General features: G+C 37.3%; 1 long non-coding RNA gene across 1 annotated transcript; it reads right to left on the bottom strand.

Moving 5' to 3' along the window:
• Positions 1–7,080: 7,080 nt before the first annotated feature.
• LOC126809956 (uncharacterized) lies at positions 7,081–25,142 on the bottom strand. Its single transcript, XR_007675013.2, has 3 exons — positions 24,998–25,142; positions 8,084–8,159; positions 7,081–7,785 (listed from the first exon to the last, which is right to left on the bottom strand). It is a non-coding gene; the product is annotated as an uncharacterized LOC126809956 (long non-coding RNA).
• Between the last annotated feature and the right edge of the window lie 607 nt (positions 25,143–25,749).

Raw genomic sequence — 25,749 nt, 5'->3', positions numbered from 1 at the left:
GCTAGGTCACCAGCTAGAGGGTGAAAAGTCGAACAGAATTCAAAGTGAAACCGGAAGTAAACAAAATCGAAATTCAAAAATCGGCTGCCTAAAAATTGTTGACATTTGGAGTACGTTCAAAACAAAAACAAGTTATTTTGGAAAATCGCAATCAAAATGGCGACTGAATATCGATTTGAAGGTTTCTTGTAAATTCCAATATGGCGGGCCAAACGGTTGAAAATGTTATGGAACAAGGTCTCTGAAAATGAAAAATAATATCTGTGGCTAACACGGCCATGTGTCATTTTTAGTCTATTTATAAAATGGAGAGAATTATTCACGTTTGTGAAAAATCGGAAGGCCTCGGGAATTTCCGTAAGTTTCCGGAAGCCGTCACAAAATTTTTTAATATGCTATTTTGAAGGCACCGATGTCTTCTTCATTCCTATCAAATAGTGACGGAGATACGCCATCTTGAATGTCGAAAAAAATGACGAAGAAAACTTTCGTAAATCTTTGATGCTATATCAATCGAACGAACTTCCGAATTTCGAAAAACCGTCAGTCAGAGTCCATATGGAAATTCGTCCAGAGAATCCAAAAATGAAAACCCGAAGAAAATCCGTTGAGAAATAACAGAGATATGGGCAATCTGAGATAATTTTTGTCCCATCCGTAAAACAGTTCCTGTTGGTCAAAAATAACCCAATTTATATTTAATAAATAGACGCACGGAGGTCAACCACATCTACTTTAGCAGAATGTTTGCACCATGTACAGTTTTGGCTGCACAAACTGACTACCCCCCCCCCCCCACACACAATTTTTTTTATAAATAAAAACACTTACAGAAACATTACTGGCGTGTTTCGGTACGTCAGGACACGCCTTGTCACGTCAACAATCAAGTTACACCATGCTTTATTGAGTATAGTATTCTACAGCAATTGTATTCATATTTTTTACCCACTTTACACCATGGATAAAAAGGGATTTTAAAGGTAGTAAAACAATATTTATAAATATTATACACACATGATTTCATAGCCGTTATCAAGCATAGACAATTTAAAATGCGCCGAGATGCGAAAGCTGTATCTCTACACAAATTTGATAATAAGAAACAATTGGCTATATGAGCGCGCGACGAATCGTTATTCGCCCGGGGCTCAAGTTCGATTCCCTAAAACATTCCCTGATACCCCATACATGTTAGTGCAGAAGCGTGATTTGCCCGGGCTCAAATTCAGTGGCCTAAAACATTCACGTGTTCATGCTGGTTATTTTCGCAATACGCAAAATAGGGATTAGGATATCATGTCTTCAAACAAGGTATGCCGCGGTGGCTCATTGGGTATGGTTTTTACTCCGTACCCAGGCGGTCCGGTGTTCGGCAAGAGAGTTCCTCGTGGATTTTCTTGCCCGATTTCCCGTCGATGAAAAACACCTAGTCCTTCGGTTGGAATATAAAACTGAGGCCCATGTATACCATTGGCAGCACGAAAAAAAAGAAGAGTAGGGTGTAGCTTTGCTGCTCGGGCAAAACTTCCCTCATAGCCAACTGCACACTGATCAGCAGTGAATATTCGCTAGGCCGCTACAGCAATCACTGAATTTGGTGTAACTGGTTTAGCTCTCGAACTACTTAAATCTTATTTAACAAATCGGTCCCAATCTGTCATTATAAACAACAAACAATCTGACAAAAAAAAAAGAACTTTGGTGTACCCCAGGGCACAGTTTTAGGCCCAATTTTGTTCAGCATATACACCACCCCATTGTCTAAAATTATTGAGAAACATGGTCTGCAGTTCCAACTTTACGCAGATGACACTCAGTTGTATCTGTCGTTTAAACCCTCTCTGCCTGGAGATTTCAATACATCAAAATATCAAATTGAAGAGTGTATTAGTGAAATTCGTGTATGGATGGGAATCAATTTCCTTAAACTGAACGACGAAAAGACTGAATATATTCTTTTTGGATCAAACACTTGCGGTTCGATCGATAGACTCTATATTTTGTGTACGCATCAGTTTTTCCTTAGATAGTACAGAAAAAAAAATCAAGGCAATCTGACTTATATGTTGTCGATATTTTTGAAAATTTTGATCCTTAATTTTTCCAAGGGGAGATAAGTTGGAAAAGTTTCAGAAACATCCTATGGGTAGATTCTGAGAAATCCCGTTTGCAGAAAACACACACACACACAAAATAATAACTAGATCTGTCAGGCAGATATGAGAGCTTTCATATTTAAGGTCACTTCCTGACACATGTCAGGGGTTATTTAAAGCAGAATTTTTTTTTATTACGATCGGTCACCCCCCCCCCCTCCACACACACACACACACAAAAAGACCCCAAGACTTGTATTGCTGTAATTGGATTGACTACACATTCCAAAAGTTTCAGAAATATGGATCAAGCCGTTTAAAACGGGACAGATGGGAAAATGAAATGGCGGGAAAATATCGAAAAATTAAATGAGATAACATTGAATGGAACTTATATTTTTGGAATTAGATTGACCTCAGCTGTTCGTTTATCTAGGTTAAATTTTGAAAATTAAGGAAATAAATTGTCCTGTAAACAATTTTGTCGCCACGAAAAGGGTCAAAGGCGAAATTCGAAATTTTTCAATTTTTAAATACCACAAATTCGACCCTTATTCAAGCTATGCAGAAATGTATCCATTTCGGAAATAGGAGACGAATTCTCCAAACTACGGCCTGTTGTGTAACTTTTTAAAACCATTCCTTCAAGGATTCACAAAATATAACTCCCATGTCTGTAAATAAAATATGGCAAAAGCCTTAGGGATTTTTCACGGTTCAAGATGTTGGCACTTCCGGATCGATCGACAAACTCCATATTATGTGTACGCATCAGTAATTTCTTAGCTAGTACAAAAATAAATTTTTAAGGCAATCTGACCTACTTTTTGTCGATTTTTTTTGAAAACTTTGATCCTTAATTTCTCCAAAGGGAGATAAGTTAGGAAATTTCTAATGACGTCTTTCGAAATTTCATGAAAATCGTGCAGATATCAAAAACGTCCATTTTCACTTTTGACAGTGTATCTCTTTGCGAGTGAAATGGGGCCGTCAGATAAGTCGCCCATATGAACTGTTTATGTTCATGTATAGGCAATTGGCCTGTTATTAACATACAGTGGTTACCTCTAATGAAAACCTCAGTACATGTCCGCAGTTTTGTATTGTTTCTGAATATCACCTACTTTTTTTGAAGAGTATATATGTCTTTGTAGCTTAGGAGGGACTTATGGAAGACTAGTTTTTTGCAAACTATTATTATTATTTATTATTATTATTCTTATAATTCGGTGATTTCGGATTCGTAAAACGTTTTGAAAATATATTCAATCAAAGCTCACCACCCATTTTTATGGGGTAGGTCAAACTTTCAGAAATATCCCAGGGTTAGATTCTTAGAAATCCGATTTTCAGAAAACACACACACACCACACACACACACACACACACCCACACCCACACATAATACCAATAAAATCTTAACAGAAACAATAAACTTTCATATGTAATATCAAAGCTTAATAATCTTAACAAAAAAAATAAGCTTTCATATGAAATATGAAAGATTGATAACTTTAACAAAAACAATAAGCCTTCATATTTTATGAAAGCTTAATAAAAACGTGTTTCATTTGTAATATAAAAGCTTTGATATGAAATATAAAAGATTAATAACTTTAACAAAAACAATAAGCTTTTATATCAAGAAAGCTTAATAAAAAAAACTCTTACGAAAACTACACGTGTTTCGACAGAAGGTTCGAAAGACGTAATTAATAAATAAGCTTAAGATCTAATGCCAGAATCAATGAGAACGGTTGATGGGTGTACACATAATGTAATTAGGGGATCACGTGGCTAAGTGGGTAAGACGCTAGCTCGCTAGCCTGGAGGTCGGGTGTTCGATCCCTGCATTGGCCGAGAAAGTTCATCCAGATTTTCCGGCGTGGTTCCCCCTTGTCAGTGATACAGGACGGAGGGTCTGACAAGGACAGCTGTCTAGTCCTTCGGATGATACGAAAAACCGAGGTCCCGTGTATACATTGGAATGCACGTAAAAGATCCCTTGGTAGTTGGAATTCGATATAAGAGTAGGCGATAGTGCCGCTGCCCGGGCAAAATTTCCCTCATAGCACACTGTTTGGCGTATGCCCGTCTTCATTAGTCCAGTTCGGAGCAGAACAGTAGGACGTTAAACCCCATTTCATTTCATTTCATTCTGGGCTAATTTAGTAATGAAGACGGCTACACGCCATGCAGTGTACAATTAGGAAATGTTGCCTGGACTGAAGCGCTACGGCCTGGTCTTTATTTGGAATTCCAACTGTCAAGGGACCTTGTGTACAAGGCGCCTCAATTTTCCGCCCCTGAACGACTCGACGTTGTTACTTGCCAGATACACCGCCCTGTAACACTAACAAGGGGAACCTACACCCGAGAGCGAACCCGAGGCCTGTTGGCAAGCGAGTTAGCGCCTTACTAACCTGAGCCAATTAATTTGGGAAGTAAGCTGGATCCGATTTAAATCATTCAAAATGCAAAACAAAAAAAAAAACAACAAAAAATCAGTTTGAATAGTTTAAATGCCAAGGAGGAAATCGTTCCAGCAACGTGACAATCTTCCAATTTTAGCCCGTCCACATTAACTTATACATTGCTCTACGGATTTAAGTTCTTAGTTGATTAGTACTTGACGTGTTTAAATTTGAGATGACAATCCGTATAGAAATTTCGTCTGTAAGATCACTATTTCTGCTCCCACGGACCAGTCGATGAAAAAGTTTAAATTAGTTGTATTTTCATATATCCTCCCCCCCGCCCCCCACACATCCTTCATATTTTACAAAAGTTATTGATACGATAGTCTTACATTTTGGAAATTCGCATAGCAGCCATATAAGGCACGGTGCCAACACCCAAATCGGACGGCCATGCTAATGTTTCTCGGTTGCCAGTCAACTGACTTTCAGAGCAGTCGGTCGTGTCTGCATACCACCATCCACCACCAACCTTTGCTGCGCAGTTGAAGTTTGTCAAGTCTTGATCCAAAGTAGAAAATGGTCTGCCATTGATATTGATAGATCCAAGTAAGGAATCACCGCATTTGGCTGTTTTATCAGTTTGATAAGCCCCCACTTGCAAGCGATAATTTGTCGACGAATTGCCAATTTCAAAATCCTCATACGTATTTTCACAATACGGTTTATTGAATATACTCTTCAAAAAAAGTAGGGGATATTGAAATGCAAATACGTATGCAGGTTGTGATATGATAAATAGTCATGGACACTTGACATGCTTTGAGAGTATGAACTGTTTATGTTCATGTGTAGGCAATTGGCCTGTTATTAACATACAGTGGTTACCTCTAATGAAAACCTCAGTACATTTCCGCAGTTTTGTATTGTTTCTGAATATCACCTACTTTTTTTGAAGAATATATATGTCTTTGTAGCTTAGGAGGGACTTATGGAAGATTAGTTTTTTGCAAACTATTATTATTATTTATTATTATTATTATTATAATTCGGTGATTTCGGATTCGTAAAACGTTTTGAAAATATATTCAATCAAAACTCACCACCCATTTTTATGGGGTAGGTCAAAGTTTCAGAAATATCCCAGGGTTAGATTCTTAGAAATCAGATTTTCAGAAAACAAACCCCCCCCCCCCACACACATAATACCAATAAAATCTTAACAGAAACAATAAACTTTCATATGTAATATCAAAGCTTAATAATCTTAACAAAAACAATAAGCTTTCATATGAAATATGAAAGATTGATAACTTTAACAAAAACAATAAGCCTTCATATTTTATGAAAGCTTAATAAAAACGTGTTTCATTTGTAATATAAAAGCTTTGATATGAAATATAAAAGATTAATAACTTTAACAAAAACAATAAGCTTTTATATCAAGAAAGCTTAATAAAAAAAACTCTTACGAAAACTACACGTGTTTCGACAGAAGGTTCGAAAGACGTAATTAATAAATAAGCTTAAGATCTAATGCCAGAATCAATGAGAACGGTTGATGGGTGTACACATAATGTAATTAGGGGATCACGTGGCTAAGTGGGTAAGACGTTAGCTCGCTAGCCTGGAGGTCGGGTGTTCGATCCCTGCATTGGCCGAGAAAGTTCATCCAGATTTTCCGGCGTGGTTCCCCCTTGTCAGTGATACAGGACGGAGGGTCTGACAAGGACAGCTGTCTAGTCCTTCGGATGATACGAAAAACCGAGGTCCCGTGTATACATTGGTAGTTGGAATTCGATATAAGAGTAGGCGATAGTGCCGCTCCCGGGCAAAATTTCCCTCATAGCACACTGTATGTCGTATGCCCGTCTTCATTAGTCCAGTTCGGAGCAGAACAGTAGGACGTTAAACCCCATTTCATTTCATTTCATAATGTAATTAATTTTGGAAATAAAATGGAATGGCGTTTAGCGCCCTACCTTGCTGCACTATCTGGGCTAATTTAGTAATGAAGACGGCTACACGCCATGCAGTGTACAATTAGGAAATGTTGCCTGGACTGAAGCGCTACGGCCTGGTCTTTATTTGGAATTCCAACTGTCAAGGGACCTTGTGTACAAGGCGCCTAAATTTTCCGCCCCTGAACGACTCGACGTTGTTACTTGCCAGATACACCGCCCTGTAACACTAACAAGGGGAACCTACACCCGAGAGCGAACCCGAGGCTTGTTGGCAAGCGAGTTAGCGCCTTACTAACCTGAGCCAATTAATTTGGGAAGTAAGCTGGATCCGATTTAAATCATTCAAAATGCAAAACAAAAAAACCCAACAAAAAATCAGTTTGAATAGTTTAAATGCCAAGGAGGAAATCGTTCCAGCAATGTGACAATCTTCCAATTTTAGCCCGTCCACATTAACTTATACATTGCTCTACGGATTTAAGTTCTTAGTTGATTAGTACTTGACGTGTTTAAATTTGAGATGACAATCCGTATAGAAATTTCGTCTGTAAGATCACTATTTCTGCTCCCACGGACCAGTTTAAATTAGTTGTATTTTCATATACCCCTCCCCCCGCCCCCCACACATCCTTCATATTTTACAAAAGTTATTGATACGATAGTCTTACATTTTGGAAATTCGCATAGCAGCCATATAAGGCACGGTGCCAACACCCAAATCGGACGGCCATGCTAATGTTTCTCGGTTGCCAGTCAACTGACTTTCAGAGCAGTCGGCCGTGTCTGCATACCACCATCCACCACCAACCTTTGCTGCGCAGTTGAAGTTTGTCAAGTCTTGATCCAAAGTAGAAAATGGTCTGCCATTAATATTGATAGATCCAAGTAAGGAATCACCGCATTTGGCTGTTTTATCAGTTTGATAAGCACCCACTTGCAAGCGATAATTTGTTGACGAATTGCCAATTTCAAAATCCTCATACGTATTTTCACAATACGGTTTATTGACTATACTGAAAATGATATCTAATTTATTTCTAGCGTTTTGATTCAGAAGTAGTTTGATACGGTCTAGACCTAACCAATACTCTCCCATAGGGTCGCCAAATCCACCTACGTACTCTGTGATAGTGCGATTAAAATTAAAGGGGTTGCATTCTGCAAATCGCCTCATAATGAATGTAGAACCTCCCCATCTTAATTCACAGAGTACTTCAAATGGCTCATCTGAAGAATGGGGTTGAATGAAGGTCCTGACCCATCGTTGAAATACACCCATGCCTTTCTGGTTTCCGTCACTACAATCTACAATAAACAAATGACGACACATTTCACAAATTTCAATATAGATATAATTGGTAGTATTGACGTTTTCATTTTAAATTTTTTTTTTATCTATATTAACAACAAACGTGGTTTTTTTATAAAGTAGGGAATGGAATATGTCAATGCAACAATTGTATTACCTTAATATTAGGGTAAAGATAGGGAGAGCATCATCCTGTCTTAAAAAAAAATAGAAGATGGGGGGGGGGGGCTTTAAAGGGCGTTTTTGGTACCACTGTTTATTGTAGAATGATCTATTGGTTTATAAAACACCCACCTGTGATAACCTGGTCACATTTCTGTCCATAACGACCAACTGGACAACTGTACTGGGTACCATTTAAACTGTATAGCTAAAACATAGAATGAAACAAACATTCTCTTACTTCTGCCATAAAATCGTTAGTTGCTACATAAACTTTTTGTATTCAATTCATACATACATGACATTTATTTAAAAAAAAAATTAAGTGGTTTATACTGTAGTGGGTTTTGCTCCACTGAGTTGGTGTTGTGTTTTTGGTAAAAGATACATCTAACACAGGAATAACAATGTTATTTTTTTAACGGAAAAACACCATTCCGTCTGTGTTTCATTCTACTTATTTTCCTGACAACAGACACCCATAACAATTCGCAAGATACTTTTTTTTTTATCAAAACAATGGTGAAAGGAGCTGAAGCTGTAACTCAATATTTCCATAATACACGAATTAGAAATCAATAATATGTAGCACCATGTGTCTTTTGTCAGATGTGGAAAGCAGGCTCTCAATTCCGGTCGCCACATCCTACGTATGACCCATGCATTTTTTTCTTTCTACATATCTTAATAGCCTTGTGATCGTCTAGTATTTTCACTTGTCGTCTTTGCTTCCTCTTCACGCTGTGTATTTTCTTCTTCTTATTATCTATACTAGACGCTTGTCTTACCAGGAATAACAATACATCAGTTCGTTTTTACATTTTATATATCAAGCTGCTTACCAATGGTACAATGCATAATAGATTATAATAAAGTCATCCTCTCAAACCCCATCCAGCCAGACTCGCTGGGGCGAGCCTGATGATAGGAATTGATACATCTTCTCCTTCTGGATTTCAAGCGGCTGTCTGACGAATGTTTAGAGATATATACAAGTTTAAGAATTTTAAATGGTAGAATAAATAACGATCTAAATGGAAATTTTACATTTAACAGCAGTAAAGGCTACAGCCTAATAGATTACCTACTAATGAATTATAAATACTGTAATCTTATTATTGATTTTACATAATGTTGTGATTTCAATAAATACTCCGATCATAGCCCAATTATGTATAGTTTTATACACGCATGTTCTGTTAATACACCTGGTTTAGATATCAGTAAAAGAAAAATCGGTCATTAAATGGGAAGGAGTTAGAACAGAAAATCTTATTAGTGATGTTAGTTTAATTAAATCCTGCTTGATACATGATTGTAAAATTGGAGAGTTAAAGCTAAACTCCGATTACAAAACTACAGAAATAAATAACAAATGGTAACGCCCTAAACGACCGCCATACTTGTTTTCAATTTGTGGAAGAAACATGGCGATCGCTTAGGGGTAACAAAAACACAGCCAGGCCATGTCCAGTACATGCCGGTCAAGCAAACTGTCCACATCCGGTTAGCTAGTCAACTACCAATTACCTCCTGACTGATTTAAGTTCTTTCACTATCACTACTATCAGCTAACTGAAAATATTATTGCTGCACAATTTTTATGTCTTATCAGGTACATATTACTTTAGCATCTACTCGCCCTACTGTAGAAGAAAGTATTATAAATTATATTAATGCAGATGACTTAAATTCACAATTTTGTAAAATCGAATTATAACGAGAGTGAAATACGAAAATGTATGCAAAACCTTAAGCTTAATAAAACATCATTTTGCGATAATATCCAAAATGAACTCCTAATGCAATGTAAAGACGTTCTGATGGCCTGTTTAGTGGGGATTTTTAATAATGTTCTCAGTTCGGGGAGCTTTCCTTCAACGTGGGCTATAGGAAACTTGGTGCTAGTCTACAAGAAAGGGGACGCTAATGATCCAAATAACTATATGGGAATATCTATTGTCTCGTATCCTGAATAATAGACTACTAAAATTTGACAAAAAAATATAACATAATATCACCGAGTCAGTTTTGATTCCGAAAAAAATGTAAGTACGGTAGATGCAATTTTTTTCTCCAAGCACTTATTAATCGAACCCTAAAACAGAAAAAAAAACCCGTCTATACTTCTGCTTCGTGGATCACAGTACGGCTTTCGATTTTGTTAATAGATACAACTTATAGCATAAGCTTATACAACAGGGAATAGGGGGTAACTTTCTTAAGGTAGTTAGATCACAATACGAAAAAGTTAAGTGCTGTGTTAAATTCGAAAATGGCGTATCAGATATATTTCAGTGTCAAAATGGCCTCTTTTTGGGCGAGGTCCTCTCCCCTGTCCTATTTTCAATGTATTTGCATGATTGTGAGTCTCATCTACTAGCAGACGATTGTCCAACTTTAGATATACAAACGTTAAATATTCTTATGATTAGGTATGCTGATGAAAAAGAAAACTGGTCATTCTATAATCAAAATCTTGAAGTTGTTGACTCATTTAAATACTTAGGAGTATTGTTGAATTTTAATTGTAAACTTATAAAAACGCAAAAACAAAACAAAAAAAAGGAACAACAAACAAAACAAAAAAACCCCAACGTATCAGACCAGGCCAGAAAAGCACTATTTTCCGTTTTAAAGGGACCTTGTGTACAAGGCGCCTCAATTTTCCGCCCCTGAACGACTCGACGTTGTTACTTGCCAGATACACCGCCCTGTAACACTAACAAGGGGAACCTACACCCGAGAGCGAACCCGAGGCTTGTTGGCAAGCGAGTTAGCGCCTTACTAACCTGAGCCAATTAATTTGGGAAGTAAGCTGGATCCGATTTAAATCATTCAAAATGCAAAACAAAAAAAAACAACAAAAAATCAGTTTGAATAGTTTAAATACCAAGGAGGAAATCGTTCCAGCAATGTGACAATCTTCCAATTTTAGCCCGTCCACATTAACTTATACATTGCTCTACGGATTTAAGTTCTTAGTTGATTAGTACTTGACGTGTTTAAATTTGAGATGACAATCCGTATAGAAATTTCGTCTGTAAGATCACTATTTCTGCTCCCACGGACCAGTCGATGAAAAAGTTTAAATTAGTTGTATTTTCATATACCCCTCCCCCCGCCCCCCACACATCCTTCATATTTTACAAAAGTTATTGATACGATAGTCTTACATTTTGGAAATTCGCATAGCAGCCATATAAGGCACGGTGCCAACACCCAAATCGGACGGCCATGCTAATGTTTCTCGGTTGCCAGTCAACTGACTTTCAGAGCAGTCGGCCGTGTCTGCATACCACCATCCACCACCAACCTTTGCTGCGCAGTTGAAGTTTGTCAAGTCTTGATCCAAAGTAGAAAATGGTCTGCCATTAATATTGATAGATCCAAGTAAGGAATCACCGCATTTGGCTGTTTTATCAGTTTGATAAGCACCCACTTGCAAGCGATAATTTGTTGACGAATTGCCAATTTCAAAATCCTCATACGTATTTTCACAATACGGTTTATTGACTATACTGAAAATGATATCTAATTTATTTCTAGCGTTTTGATTCAGAAGTAGTTTGATACGGTCTAGACCTAACCAATACTCTCCCATAGGGTCGCCAAATCCACCTACGTACTCTGTGATAGTGCGATTAAAATTAAAGGGGTTGCATTCTGCAAATCGCCTCATAATGAATGTAGAACCTCCCCATCTTAATTCACAGAGTACTTCAAATGGCTCATCTGAAGAATGGGGTTGAATGAAGGTCCTGATCCATCGCTGAAATACACCCATGCCTTTCTGGTTTCCGTCACTACAATCTACAATAAACAAATGACGACACATTTCACAAATTTCAATATAGATATAATTGGTAGTATTGACGTTTTCATTTTAAAATTTTTTTTTTATCTATATTAACAACAAACGTGGTTTTTTTATAAAGTAGGGAATGGAATATGTCAATGCAACAATTGTATTACCTTAATATTAGGGTAAAGATAGGGAGAGCATCATCCTGTCTTAAAAAAAATAGAAGATGGGGGGGGGGGGCTTTAAAGGGCGTTTTTGGTACCACTGTTTATTGTAGAATGATCTATTGGTTTATAAAACACCCACCTTTGATAACCAGGTCACATTTCTGTCCATAACGACCAACTGGACAACTGTACTGGGTACCATTGTTAATAGATACAACTTATAGCATAAGCTTATACAACAGGGAATAGGGGGTAACTTTCTTAAGGTAGTTAGATCACAATACGAAAAAGTTAAGTGCTGTGTTAAATTCGAAAATGGCGTATCAGATATATTTCAGTGTCAAAATGGCCTCTTTTTGGGCGAGGTCCTCTCCCCTGTCCTATTTTCAATGTATTTGCATGATTGTGAGTCTCATCTACTAGCAGACGATTGTCCAACTTTAGATATACAAACGTTAAATATTCTTATGATTAGGTATGCTGATGAAAAAGAAAACTGGTCATTCTATAATCAAAATCTTGAAGTTGTTGACTCATTTAAATACTTAGGAGTATTGTTGAATTTTAATTGTAAACTTATAAAAACGCAAAAACAAAACAAAAAAAAGGAACAACAAACAAAACAAAAAAAACCCAACGTATCAGACCAGGCCAGAAAAGCACTATTTTCCGTTTTAAAAGTATGCAATGAAAACTATTTTAGCACCGAAACAAAATAGTCAGTCTTCCACACCTATGTGAGTAGTATTTTATGCTATGGGTCGGAAGTTTTGGGGTTTTCATAAAGCTTAGCATGTCGAAAAGGTGTATCTGAATTTTTGCAAAATACTTCTTCAAACACGAAATAGTACTAGTACCGTTATGATATACCATGAATTGGGTAGATATCCATTTTCTATAGTAAGAAAAATTCGAATATTCAAATATTGGTTAAAGTTAATTAACACTGACAATATAATTCTTAGACGATGTTACAACGATATGTGCATAAACAACGATAACTGGATAGATAATGTCAAAAACGAATTATTTCGGCTTGGATTAGGAAATATTTAGAAAAGTAATGATTTTGATAATTCTAAACGCACATTGTCTCACACAGGCACTTGAAGGGATTAAAATAAACTTCTTACTACTGCTTGACTATATATTTTAGTATATAGTCAAGCAGTAGTAAGAAGTTTTATTTTAATCCCTTCAAGTGCCTATACAAATATATTGTAGATAAGTTTACACTCCAGTTTGATCTAACTAAATCAATAAACAAGATATACATTCGTGAAATAACCACAATTTAAATATCGAGAATGACAGGTATGTTAAGATCTTTAGGAAAGATAGATTATGTATTTTGCGCAATAAACTAGATGTCGAGGACGAGTATCATTTATCCTTATTTATCCCGGATACGAAGACCTGCGAAATAAATTTATAAAGCAATATTATAGTAAAAACCCAAGTGTCTATAAACTAATACAACTTCTTGCCAATCTGGGACGATTTCTATTTCAAGCCAATAAGAGAAGGTCTGAACTTATCATTAAAATATAATCACCTCCTTAACTTTTTTTGTACATCTTATAAACATACTCTCCTTAAACATTTTGTTTATATTTTCATTGTATGTTCGTTTTGTATTGTTGTACGTGTGTTTTAACCGATAGGTCTTTGACCTAAGGGAATAAAGAACTAGAACTTTGTTTTTGGATTTTCAATTATCTAATTGGTCAAATATGACATAATTGATTATAGTTTTTGGTTAATTAAACCACCCTTATATAGATAGTGGAAACTTACACCAGAAGGTTCACACGTGATATCTTGTTATCAACCTAGAATTGAATGTTTACCAAATTATAACTTATCAATCATAAGTTTTTGGATTTTCAATTATCTAATTGGTCAAATATGGCATAATTAATTATAGCGTTTGGTTAATTAAACCACCCTTATATAGATAGTGGAAACTTACACCAGAAGTTTACACGTGATATCTTGTTATCAACCTAGAATTGAATGTTTACCAAATTATAACTTATCAATCATTCATTTTAGTGCATGGGATATGACATCCCTTCAGTCACGTATGTTAAGCCAATAATTATTTCAAGGTACGATATAATACTTGTAACAATCTTGCTACAAATGGTCCGTTTCAATCAATATTGATGTTATCTTCCCGTGAAAATATGTGATTCTAATATCCAATATTTAACACATAATCAGTACACGGGTTGTGTATTTTATGGTTTCGGGCGCCATTTGTAATTAATAAAGAAAAACATGTCCTAAAAGACAATGCGGAAGTAATTTATGGAGCGGAATTTCCCCCATAATTCTAACTCCTAACCCAGTAATGCGTATGCTAATATGCTTACTTCTATACATGTAAGTTCTTGCTAACAAATGTTAAATTGGCTATTTACACATGTGAAAATGCTAATTTATATGATTAGTTTTTTAAATATTGCAGTTAGAATTTGTATTTTGTTCTATTTCCATTATTACTTTTAATTTATTGTAGTCTGTTTAGTTTCGTTAACATTTTGACATTTCACAAATGTTACACGATAAAGCAGTCATAATTAGGGACATGTAAAATCTCACCTTTTTCATAACCCGACAGATAAAAATCATAAAATATTTTATGTACAAAAGCAAACTATTGTAGATATTTTTAAAATATATAAATAGGCTTCCCTGTCGTGCATTTTCCCTAATACTGCTATATCGATTGATTTGGCATATTTTGTTTCTAAAAGAACAATAGAATATATAGAAAGAACTCATTACGTCATGCACGGGAGTGAATAAATAAATATAAATAGGTAATGATTAGTTTAGCGTATCTTTTCCCCTCAAATTTATGAAATATTTTACACACACAAGTAAAGTATTTTTGATATTATTTTAGCTTTCTATCGTGTCAAGCTTCAAAATCATCGTGAGCCGCGTTGGCTCGATGAGTATGTCCCTGACTCGGTCTCGGTCTCGAGTTCGCTCATGGTGTTGGAAGAGAAAGTCCCTCTGGTTTTCCGGCGTGATTTCCACTTTTCAGTGGTGCAAGACGGGTTCCTGACAAGGGACACTGTCTAGTCGTTCTAATGACGTGCACGTAAAAGAACCCTGGATGTTGGAATTTGAAATAAGAGTAGGCCGTAGCGCTGCTGTCCGTGCAAAATCACCTCACACTGCACACTTCATGGCCATGTCGTATTCCCGTCTTGATTAGCACAGTTGATGCTGAACGACGGGACGTTGAACTCGATTTTATTTAATTTAAAGATAAATTATATGAGAATAGATAGGCCCAAAATGCTGACTAATGTAAAGAAAATTTGCTGAAAATTTAGCGATTTAATTTTGGGCATAGCATCGATTACCCATTTTTTGATTTAATCATGAATGAGCGTTGAGCAGCAGATCTGGTCCTAATCCAGTAAACATCGCAGGCTAGCGATGACATCGATAGTTGATTATGGTCTGGATAAGTTAATTAATGTTTAAATTAATAATTTAGATAACATTTCAGGCCTAAAGAAAGACCTTAAATAGCCACGATTCGCCGCTTGAATCGATCTTATTAATCTCATTCCAAAGTTTGGTGTCATAATTAATTGGATAAAGGCCAAGCGAATTTGGGTTGGTGTGTGGGGGGGGGGGGGGCGCTCTCTGCTGTAATTTTATATCTGAATTATCATTTCCTGTTTCTCAATTCGATCTAATATAAAATAGGATATTGTTTATAAACCAAATCAAACACATAAAATACTTTGTTTTACTGGTGTATTTCTATATTACTTAAATAATATCAGAATAGTTTACTTCTGTACGTAACATATTTTATATATACTGAGCGCCATGGAAAACACATCACTTTTTTTCCCCAAATATTTTATTACTAGGTGGTTTTGTATGTATAATATTATGCAATACTATGAAATATTTTTTCACACAATGCTCCAAAACCCAAAAAATATCGGCCCGTGTGCACAAAAAAAAATTGCACGAGATGCACATGAAAAACCCAATATTCACGTGCAGCATTGTGTGTGAGCCCTTTAAAAGCATATTTTCAACTTAATGTGCAGAGCATGAACTGTGAAACGTCAATCTGATGTAATTTGTTGTTGGACGTGTGAAGGAATCGAGCTAGAGATGCCGAGACTTACTGAAAATCAACGGAATGAAGCCATGGGAATGTCCAGAGCTTTCATGTCTACACGTGCTATTGCCAGACACTTCAATTGTCATCAGTCCACTATTGTAAGGTTGGTGGAACGTGTTCGAGTTACTGGATCAACACGTGACCGTCAACGTCCTGGTCCACAACGCGTTACAACCTAGGCTCAAGACCGCTACATCCGGGTCACTCATCTGCGTGACAGATTCCGCCCAGCAACTCGAACAGGTGCAGCAGTCGTCGGAAGACAAGGACCAGTAAGTGTCAACACCGTAAGACGTCATCTAAGAGAAGTAGGACTGCGTGCACGACGACCTTTTGTTGGAGCTATCCTCAGGGATCATCACCGTCAGCGGCGTTTGATATGGGCTCAAGGACACCAGACATGGAGAAGAGTATACTGGCAAAGTGTGCTCTTCAGTGATGAGAGTCGCTTTCATCTTTATCACGCTGATGGCCGTCAACGTGTGTGGGGACGTCTTGGGGAACGACTTGCAGACTGCTGCGTCTTCGAAACGAATCGATGGGGTGGGGGAAGTGTAATGGTGTGGGGAGGCTTCACATTTCATCACCGGACCGCCCTACACATTTGCAGGGGTCGCGTTAATGCTGTAGCCTACCGTGATGATGGCCCGTGGAGGACACACGCGCTACTGACATCTGTGTGGTACTTTTGGTTTTGACCCCTCTGACTTTGTACCCTTAATTACAGATTAAACATCCATAAGTGTACAAATGTGTTGTTATTGATGTGTTCCCCTTTGAATATTGTTCATAATAAGAAGCAAAATAAACAAGATATGTTTACAGGATCATTTTGTTATACCAAAAACTAAGTAATGCGCTTTCCATGGCGCTCAGTATATCTTTAGAGGAAAAAATAGCCTATTCGAGAAAGAGTATTGCAAAAAAAAGAGGCTAAATCAATCGATAAGGCCGTATTAGGGCAAATGCACGACAAAGTAGCCTATTTATTCACCTGAAAAATATTTAGAATAATTTGCTTTTGTATGTAAAATATTTTAGTATTTTTGATAGAAAAATGTCATCATGTCTGGCGGGTAATGAAAAGGGCGAAATTTTAGATGTCCCCAATGAACCACCATATAGTAAACAGCGCCATCTGTTAGCATAATGCGCGTTAAAATTATGACTCTCTTTTAACCCGTTATGATAAGTCTGAATTCTAACTCTTATTATGGTAACAGTTGGCGCTGCTTACTATATGGTGGCCCATTGAGGACATGTGAAATTGTGCCTTTTTATATAACCCAAAAACACGACATTTTTTCTTTCAATCATAGGCAAAAAAGTAAGTCATTCTCGACAATTTTGAAAGAAAAATTAGGCTATTTTTTTTCTCTAAAAACAATTAAAGTTTTTTACGTGCTAAAGTAAATTATTCTAAGTTTTTATTGTGTTTGTTTTGGTTTATAAACAATATTTTTTATTTTACAGAAGGTTGAATATTGAAGGGGTTTTCGGCGAAGGGGCCATAAACTAATTCGATAAAAAAAAAATCTGTTATAAACTATAGCCTGTATCGCGTTCACAATGTTTTCGGAAAAGGAGGATAACTCCGATGGTCACCAAATTCAAACCAATCCAGGATATTTCGATCCCTAACACATATTTTAAGTTTCATCTAAAATTGGGCCAGAAAATTCGTGCAGGGGGTCAAAACCCAAGATGCTGCGGTCCGATATAGATGCGCATAAAAGATCATGCGACCTTCAACGCATATTTTAAGTGTCATCTAAAAATTGGTATATGTATTACATGCTTTGCCACTGCATATATTTGCGTAAAGGGGCGGAGCAATTTTAACGGGAAGTTACGGGCCGATTTCCTCGCAAATCGAATTCATCAGGGATTGTTGTGAATTAAACATATAGCTAATCAAAATTATGATCTCTTCGGGGCGCACAAGCTATGTACGCGATTTTCGTTTAACCAGGGGCTAAAATCCAGGAAATTACGGTCCATTATGTGCTAAAATTGAACCTATTCGAGTTCTTTAGGATATAACATAAATTTTAGTTTTAAAAGAAATTTAATACAAATTGTGATCCACAAGCTATGTGTGCGACTTTCGTACGATCAGGAGCTATAATCCAAAATGTTATCGTGAGATAAGTGCCAAAATCGAACCCATCCGAGATCTTTGGGATATCAACATATAGTTTAAATTTCATCAAAGTCGCATAACAAATTGTGATCTATAGACACACGCACGGACAAGGGTGGTGGTATAATACGTGCAGATGAAAATATGAGTGGATGCAAACTCTTGAAAGCATAATATTTGTCTATAATACCCTATGGAAACAGTTATGGGGGGTCACGGTGGCTAAGTAGGTAAGACGCTGGTTCGCTAGCCTGGAGATCGGGTGTTCGATCCCTGAATTGGCCGAGAAAGTTCATCCATATTTTTCGGCGAGGTCCCCCCTTGTCAGTGATGCAGGACGGAGGGCCTGACAAGGACAGTTGTCTAGTCGTTCGGATCGAACGAAAAACCGAGGTCTCGTGTACACATTGGCGTGCACGCAAAAGATCCCTTGACAGTTGAAATTCGATATAAGAGTAGGTCGTAGTGCCGCTGTCCGAGCAAAATTTCCCTCATAGCACACTGTATGGCGTATGCCAGTCTTCAATAGCCCAGTTCGGAGCAGAACAACAGGACGTTAAACTCCCTTTCATTTCATTTGGAAACATTACAATATAAGAGGGGAGGGGTGGTGACAATTACCCCGGAATCCCTCAACAGAAGCATAATAAGGAACTTTGAGACTGAGAGGGTGTAAACAATGTAGGACTATACCAATTTTAAATAGTTATGACACCAAACTATAGAATGGGATCAATAAAGGCGATGAATCGTTCGCTCAATCCCCAAAAATCCTCCTACCTCCTAATACAAAACCGGTGATTTGGAAATAAAATAAAGTGTAACGCAGTGCTGTTGTGCACCGACTGTGCCAATGAAGACGGGCATACGTCATGAAGTGTGCAATTTCGGGGGATTTTGTACAGGGGCGCTATGGCCCACTCTTGGTGCACGCCATCACGTTTTCGTCCCATTAAGACACTATTCCTGGTCAGGCCCTGGCAGGTGGAAAGCACGCCGGAAAACCTGAGGAACTTTCTCTTCCAACTCCGGGAGCGAACCCGGGACCTCCTGGTTACAGAGCCAGTGACTTACTCACCGAGACACCGCGGCTTCCGATGATTTGGAAGCCTTACCCGATATAGATTACTTCAATGATATCATAAATACTTTATTTGTGTGCGTAAAATATTTCATAATTTTGAGGGAAAGAGATAAACTAAACTTAGCATAACCGATTTATATTTATGTATTCACTTTCATGCATGACGTAATGGGTTCTTGCTATATATTATTCTTTTAGAAAACAAAAAGGCCAAAACAATCGATAGAGCATTATTTGTGAAAATGCACGATAAAATAGCCTATTTATTTATCGAAAAAAGAAATATATATACTATTCAAAAAAAGTAGGGGATATTTGATTTTTAAGTGTTATTAAAGTCACCTAATGAAACTGACGAAGAAACAAATGACAAAATGAAATGAAGTTCACATTCATCGATTTATTCCAAATGATCGTTAGACTAAGTAAGGCACAGACTGACCATTATAAGGGTAAAATGATACCCGGGGTCAAACAGCAAAGTTACCACAGCATCACAACCAAGTCAGTAACGGGTAAATCCTCCTCTGTTTGCCAAACAAGCATTGATCCGACGTGGCATACTCCTAATGAGACGTCTAAGGTCATTTTGGTCCAGATTGTCCCATTCCTGTTGCAACGCAGCAGCAAGTTCTTGGACATTGGCAGGACGTTGTTGACGTTGACGTAACCTCTGTCCAAGCATGTCCCAGACATGCTCGATGGGGGAGAGGTCGGGACTCAGTGCTGGCCAAGGTAATGTGGTGATGTTCTGTTGTTGGAGGTAACCTGTAACGATCCTGGCCCTGTGACATCTTGCGTTGTCATCCTGGAAGATGAAACGGCGGCCATGACGTCGTGCGAACGGCACAACATGGACTGCCAAGATGTTGTCCCGGTAGTACTGGCCTGTAACACGCCCTGCAACAACATGTAAAGCCGTTCTTCCAGCAACAGTGATGCCTCCCCACACCATAACAGAACCACCCCCAAATCGATCATGTCTGATGACGTTAACGTCTTGGAAGCGCTCGTTTCGACGACGCCACACCCTCCTACGTCTGTCCAAAAAATCAACAGTGAACCTTGACTCATCTGAAAACATCACATTGCTCCCTACACCAACGACGTCTTGCCTGAATGTGATGATCTCTCAAACAAGGGATCACGCGAGGACGTCGGGCGCGAAGGTGACCCCTATGCAGTCGATTCCGAATCGTCTGGCCACTCACTCTCACACCAGTGTCTGTTTGAAGACGAGCGTTGATCTGATTTGCTGTGATGACACGATTTCTCAAGGCCAAGGTACGGATAAATCGATCCTGGGCTTGAGTTGTCGCCCTTGGTCGACCTGAGCGTGGTCTGTCCTGTACAGATTGTGTATCACGGTATCTGGACCATAGCCTGCTTATGACAGACTGAGAAACATTCATCGTCCGCGCCACAACCGCCTGTGTTGTGCCGATCTGTAGCATGCCAAGGGCACGTAACCTTTCATTTTGGGTACGCCGACGCATATCAAAATTTGTTTTCTGGTCACTAAAACAATTAAACTGATGTTTCCACCCTGGAATTCAATGCCACAATGACTGTAACATTCAAAGTCAGAGTCGTGCAAATCTTGGGTTGGACCCCCATGATGATCCCAAGCATCACCTGCATTCCATGCGGTAGCTATTGGTGCGTTTGGGCGTCACATGTAACTGGAAATGTTTCTTCTGTTAGGTTCTATAGTGACTTTTTTCGTAGTCATTTGCATATTTTAGTATTATGCCCCCAAAATCAAATATCCCCTACTTTTTTTGAATAGTATATCTAGAATAGTATGCTTTTGTACGTAAAATATTTTTGTTATTTTTGACAGAAAAATGTCATGTCTGTCGGGTCAATTTTACATGTTCCCAAAGAGCCACCATACAATTGTAAACAGCGCCATCTGTTACCAAAATGAGCTTAGAATTATGACGCCTTTACCGCGAACCATTTGTAAAATGTCAAAATGTTAACGAAGCTAAACTGCCTATAATAAATTAAAAGTAATAATGGAAATAGAACAAACTACAAATTCTAACTGCAATATTTAAAAAATAAGTCATATAAATTAGCATTTTTAAATGTGTAAATAGCCAATTTAACATGTGTTAGTAAGAAGTTACATGCATAGAAGTAAGCATATTAGCATATGCATTACTAGGTTAGAAGTTAGAATTATGGGGGAAATTCCGCTCCATAGTAATTAGTAATGGCTGATTCACAAACGACAAAATAATAATCACAAAACGTGTAGATCGGACGAGGTAGGCGTAAACGATTGTCGTTCAATTTGGACTCTTCTCGTATTTTATGGAACATAATCGATTAAAATCATAATAAATTAGTTTAAAATTGAATATAGATCACTTTATATAGATTCATATTACATTAAATTGCGCTTTTACACCCATTTTCGTTTATTTTAATGTTCCAAAGAATAGAGCCATGCGCTCTTTAATAAGTCCTAGTCCAACCGTGCTTCTTTTTTTAGATACACTTAATGAACAAAGAGCAACTTCTATCGTACGCCCTGATAAATATCTTAACAATCTAGATCTTTTAATGGGGGGAAAGGAATAACCTTCTAAATAGTACTTTTCTTCTTGATATTTCCTTAACCACGCTGTTTACCATCCTTTATTTGGTTTTCATCGTGTTATCATTGTCATTTGAAAAGTGCCATTAAAACTATATACAATATTATCATAATATCCCTATTCTCCATTTATTTATCCGATTATCATAACTCCACAATTTAGCATCTGAAATAGCTGCTAATTAGGCAACCTGTAACAGTTGGATCTCAATAGCCTACTTCGAATCTTTCAACTACACAAGTTAAATACAATTTTAACCAGCGGCTGCCAGGCAGGATACGCCCACATTTTGCAAGAGATGGATAGAAAACAAGCTCAAAACAAACATGATTTCTTGTACAATAAGGGGCAATAATCCAGAAAGTTATGGTCCGAAATGCGTAAATATCAAAAGGGACTGAGATCTTTGTGATATAAAGATATGTTTTAAGTTTCATCAAAATCGGATAAAAATTGTAACCTCTAGAGGGCCCACAACCTTCATATTGCATACTTTTACACAATTTGCGTACAAAGAGCGGCCATTTTGTCAGGCAATTTCATTTCGATTTTCCCAAAATTCGAATTCAACCTTCATTATGGTGGAATGGTGATATATTTAAATGGTTTTTAAAATGGGAAAAAAATTGTGTAAGCTAAAAAATGCGATTTTTCGAACAATCAGGAGCCATAATCCAGGAAGTTACGTTCGGATATGCGCGATTATGAAAAGGAACCAAGATTTTAGTGTGTAATGGTGATATATTAACATGTTTTTTTTTTAAATCGGATAGAAATTGTGACCTTTACAGAGACCATAATTCAGTAGGTTACTATCCGATATGCGCGAATATCAAAAGGAACCAAGATCTTTGGGTTATAAACATGTATTTCAATTTTCATCAAAATCGGATCAAAATTGTGACCTCTAGAGGGTCCACAACCTTGATATACAAGATGTTATACACTATTTGCGTACGAGGGGCGGCCATTTTGTCCGGCAATTTTGGTCCAATTTTCTCGAAATTCTATCTCAATGAACATTACGTTGTAACGGTGATATATTCGAACGTGTTTTTAAATCGGATAATAATTGTGACCTCTAGAGGGACCACAAGCTAAAAACATGATTTTTCATACAACCAGGGGCCATAATTCAGGAAGGTACCATCCGATATGCCCGAATATCGAAATGATCCAAGATCTTTAGGTTATAAACATGCATTTCCAGTTTCATCAAAATCAGATCAAAATTTTGGTATACCAGATGTTTAGACTAATTTTGTCCGCAATTTCCGTCCGCAATTCGAACTCAACCAAAATTACGGTGTAACGGTGATATATTTGAACGTTGTTTTTAAGTCGAATAATAATTGTGACCTCTCGAGGGTCCACAAGCTAAAAACGCGATTTTTCGTACAATCAGGGGCCATAATTCAGGAAGTTACAGTCCGATATGCGCGAATATCGCAAGGAATTGAGATCTATGGATTATAAACTTACATTTCAAGTTTCAACAAAATCGGATAAAAATTGTGACCTCTATAGGGTCCACAAGCTAAAAACGCGATTTTTCGTACAATCAGGGGCCATAATCCATGAAGTTACGGTCCGATACATGCCAATATCGAAAGGAACCGATATCTTATGGAGATAAACCTATATTTCAAGTTTCGTTGAGTGACCTGTAGAGTGTCCACAAACAAATTGTGGACGGGCGGACGGACGAACAAACAGGGGCGACGGCATAATAAGTCCACATGAAAATGTGGGCGTATAAATATCGAGTAATGATTGTAGGGGTTTAACAGAGTTTCGTTACAAAGGTACAGAACTCAAAGGACAGAAGTGACAACGATAATTATACGACTAGGCCTACAATAAAATGAAGGGTATAAAAGGTTAGAGGGAGAGAGAAAAATGGGGTTTAACGTCCACTCGACACAAACTAGGTCATTTCGGGACTAACATATGGTTTAATTTTATTTCAATAATTTGCTTGCGCGTAGGGGTCTTTATCAGTGGTAGGAAACCGGAGGACCCGGTGAAAACCCACGAGATTGGACAGGCGACCCTACTCCTTGTCACGTACAACCGGGGATTCGAAACCCCGCCAGTTGACTCAATGACAGACTTTATGATACAGCGCGCGCACGCTAACCATTCAGCCATTCAGCCACCCCCCTAAAAGGTTAGAACATTTTCAGTTTACCGACATATTGTGTATTTGCTATCGCTTGCGTTTTACATTCTCGACTGTATATTTTTTTTATGTTACTTCATATTTTAAAAAAAAAATTCTAAGCATTGAAATTAGAATCGTATATGAAAATAGGCTATTTTGTGTGCTGATACGAGTTCTTTTTAAAACAAATATCCTTATTATTTACCGATATTCTAAAATGAATCTTGATTATTGCTACAGTGCAAATCAAGTTTTGTTTTAAATGTTCATTTATTTTCATTATACATGGTTTCTTGAAAACAAATTGCAAGTTAAACTGGAAATAACCAATAAAATGAAATTGATTAATTTTATATAATATCATATTCAGTTTCCTTGAAAAGAAAAGCAACTGAAACTCTGGAATAAAATAATGATCCATTCTGCGCCACTCTTTTACAAAGCCTACTGCCTAGTTGCTAAATATTATGACTTATGTATGGATATATATATATATATATATTTTACAACATTTGTGCTAAAGAATCTATCATTTTAACCTTAGGACCCCCATCGCCTTTTTGGGGAGTGGGGAGGACTCCTTAAAAGCGTAGGTACAAGTCAAAGTTAGCTGCAGCTCTGCTCATAGGAAAACACGTTCAGGATTATTTCAGGCGAGATACCGCCTAAGTTTACAATGCCACTTCATCAATAATCCGCCGATGTACACAGTGTACATGTCCTTTGCAAAACGTCAAACTTCTGTCTCCTTGAGTTTAACCCTTTTTCTTGTATTCTTTGTTGTATTTTATGTTTTATTGTGCACACCCCAACCCACTTACTATGTTTTTGCGGCACACCATTATTGATTTGACCGAGGAATAAGAAAAGTATGTTCTGATAGTAAAGTTATAACGTCATACAAACCTTTCTATAACAGACGCAATCCGATGGATCACCACCACAGTTCTGTCCTGCGTCATAAAACCTGCATGAAAACGTCCCATCCGCTTTCAAACAACTCAGATATCTTCTGCAGTCTACTTTTTGAGAACAAAAATTACCACACTCCAATCTACTTCTAGTCGTTACAGACTTAATAGATGAAGTTGTGTCACATCCAGCATCCAAAACTTTTGTTTCTAAAAATTCACTTACAACATCAATTGAAAGTACTTTTAATGTGTGACAAAAAATTATGGCCATGCAAGAGAAGAGTTGGGTCATCATCGTGTACGCTGTCGTATCGTACGTAAGAGATAGATGAGTTCCAGACAGTGCTGACAGTCAGCCTACCTCCGAAATATCAATAATGATAAACTTTCTTTACACTAGACTTTATATTTCTTGAAAACACAAGTTTCCTGTTATAATTCTTTTTAATACTGTTTTTCAATGAAAATAATAAAATCTGCGTTCGATTCTGAAATTATTTTCTGTCTACAGGAAAAAAAAATCGATAGTCGCGCACATTCAAAGATCAATAAAATCTACAACAAACGCTCTATTGTTCAGATATATTGAAATTCCGTGTTCAATAACTATACAGTGTATTACTCAGCGGTACCTTTTTTTGACGAAAACAGTGACCTTTATAAGCACTAAATTATACGCATATCAAAAAACTGCTGCTGTCAAGAACAATTTGGAATAACAAGCCTACTTGTTCAGTGTTTTTA

This window comes from Patella vulgata, chromosome 2 (genome assembly GCF_932274485.2).
Source record: "Patella vulgata chromosome 2, xgPatVulg1.2, whole genome shotgun sequence".
In the NCBI taxonomy this organism is placed as follows: Eukaryota; Metazoa; Mollusca; class Gastropoda; family Patellidae; genus Patella; species Patella vulgata.
This window is presented reverse-complemented; position numbering and strand designations above follow the sequence as displayed.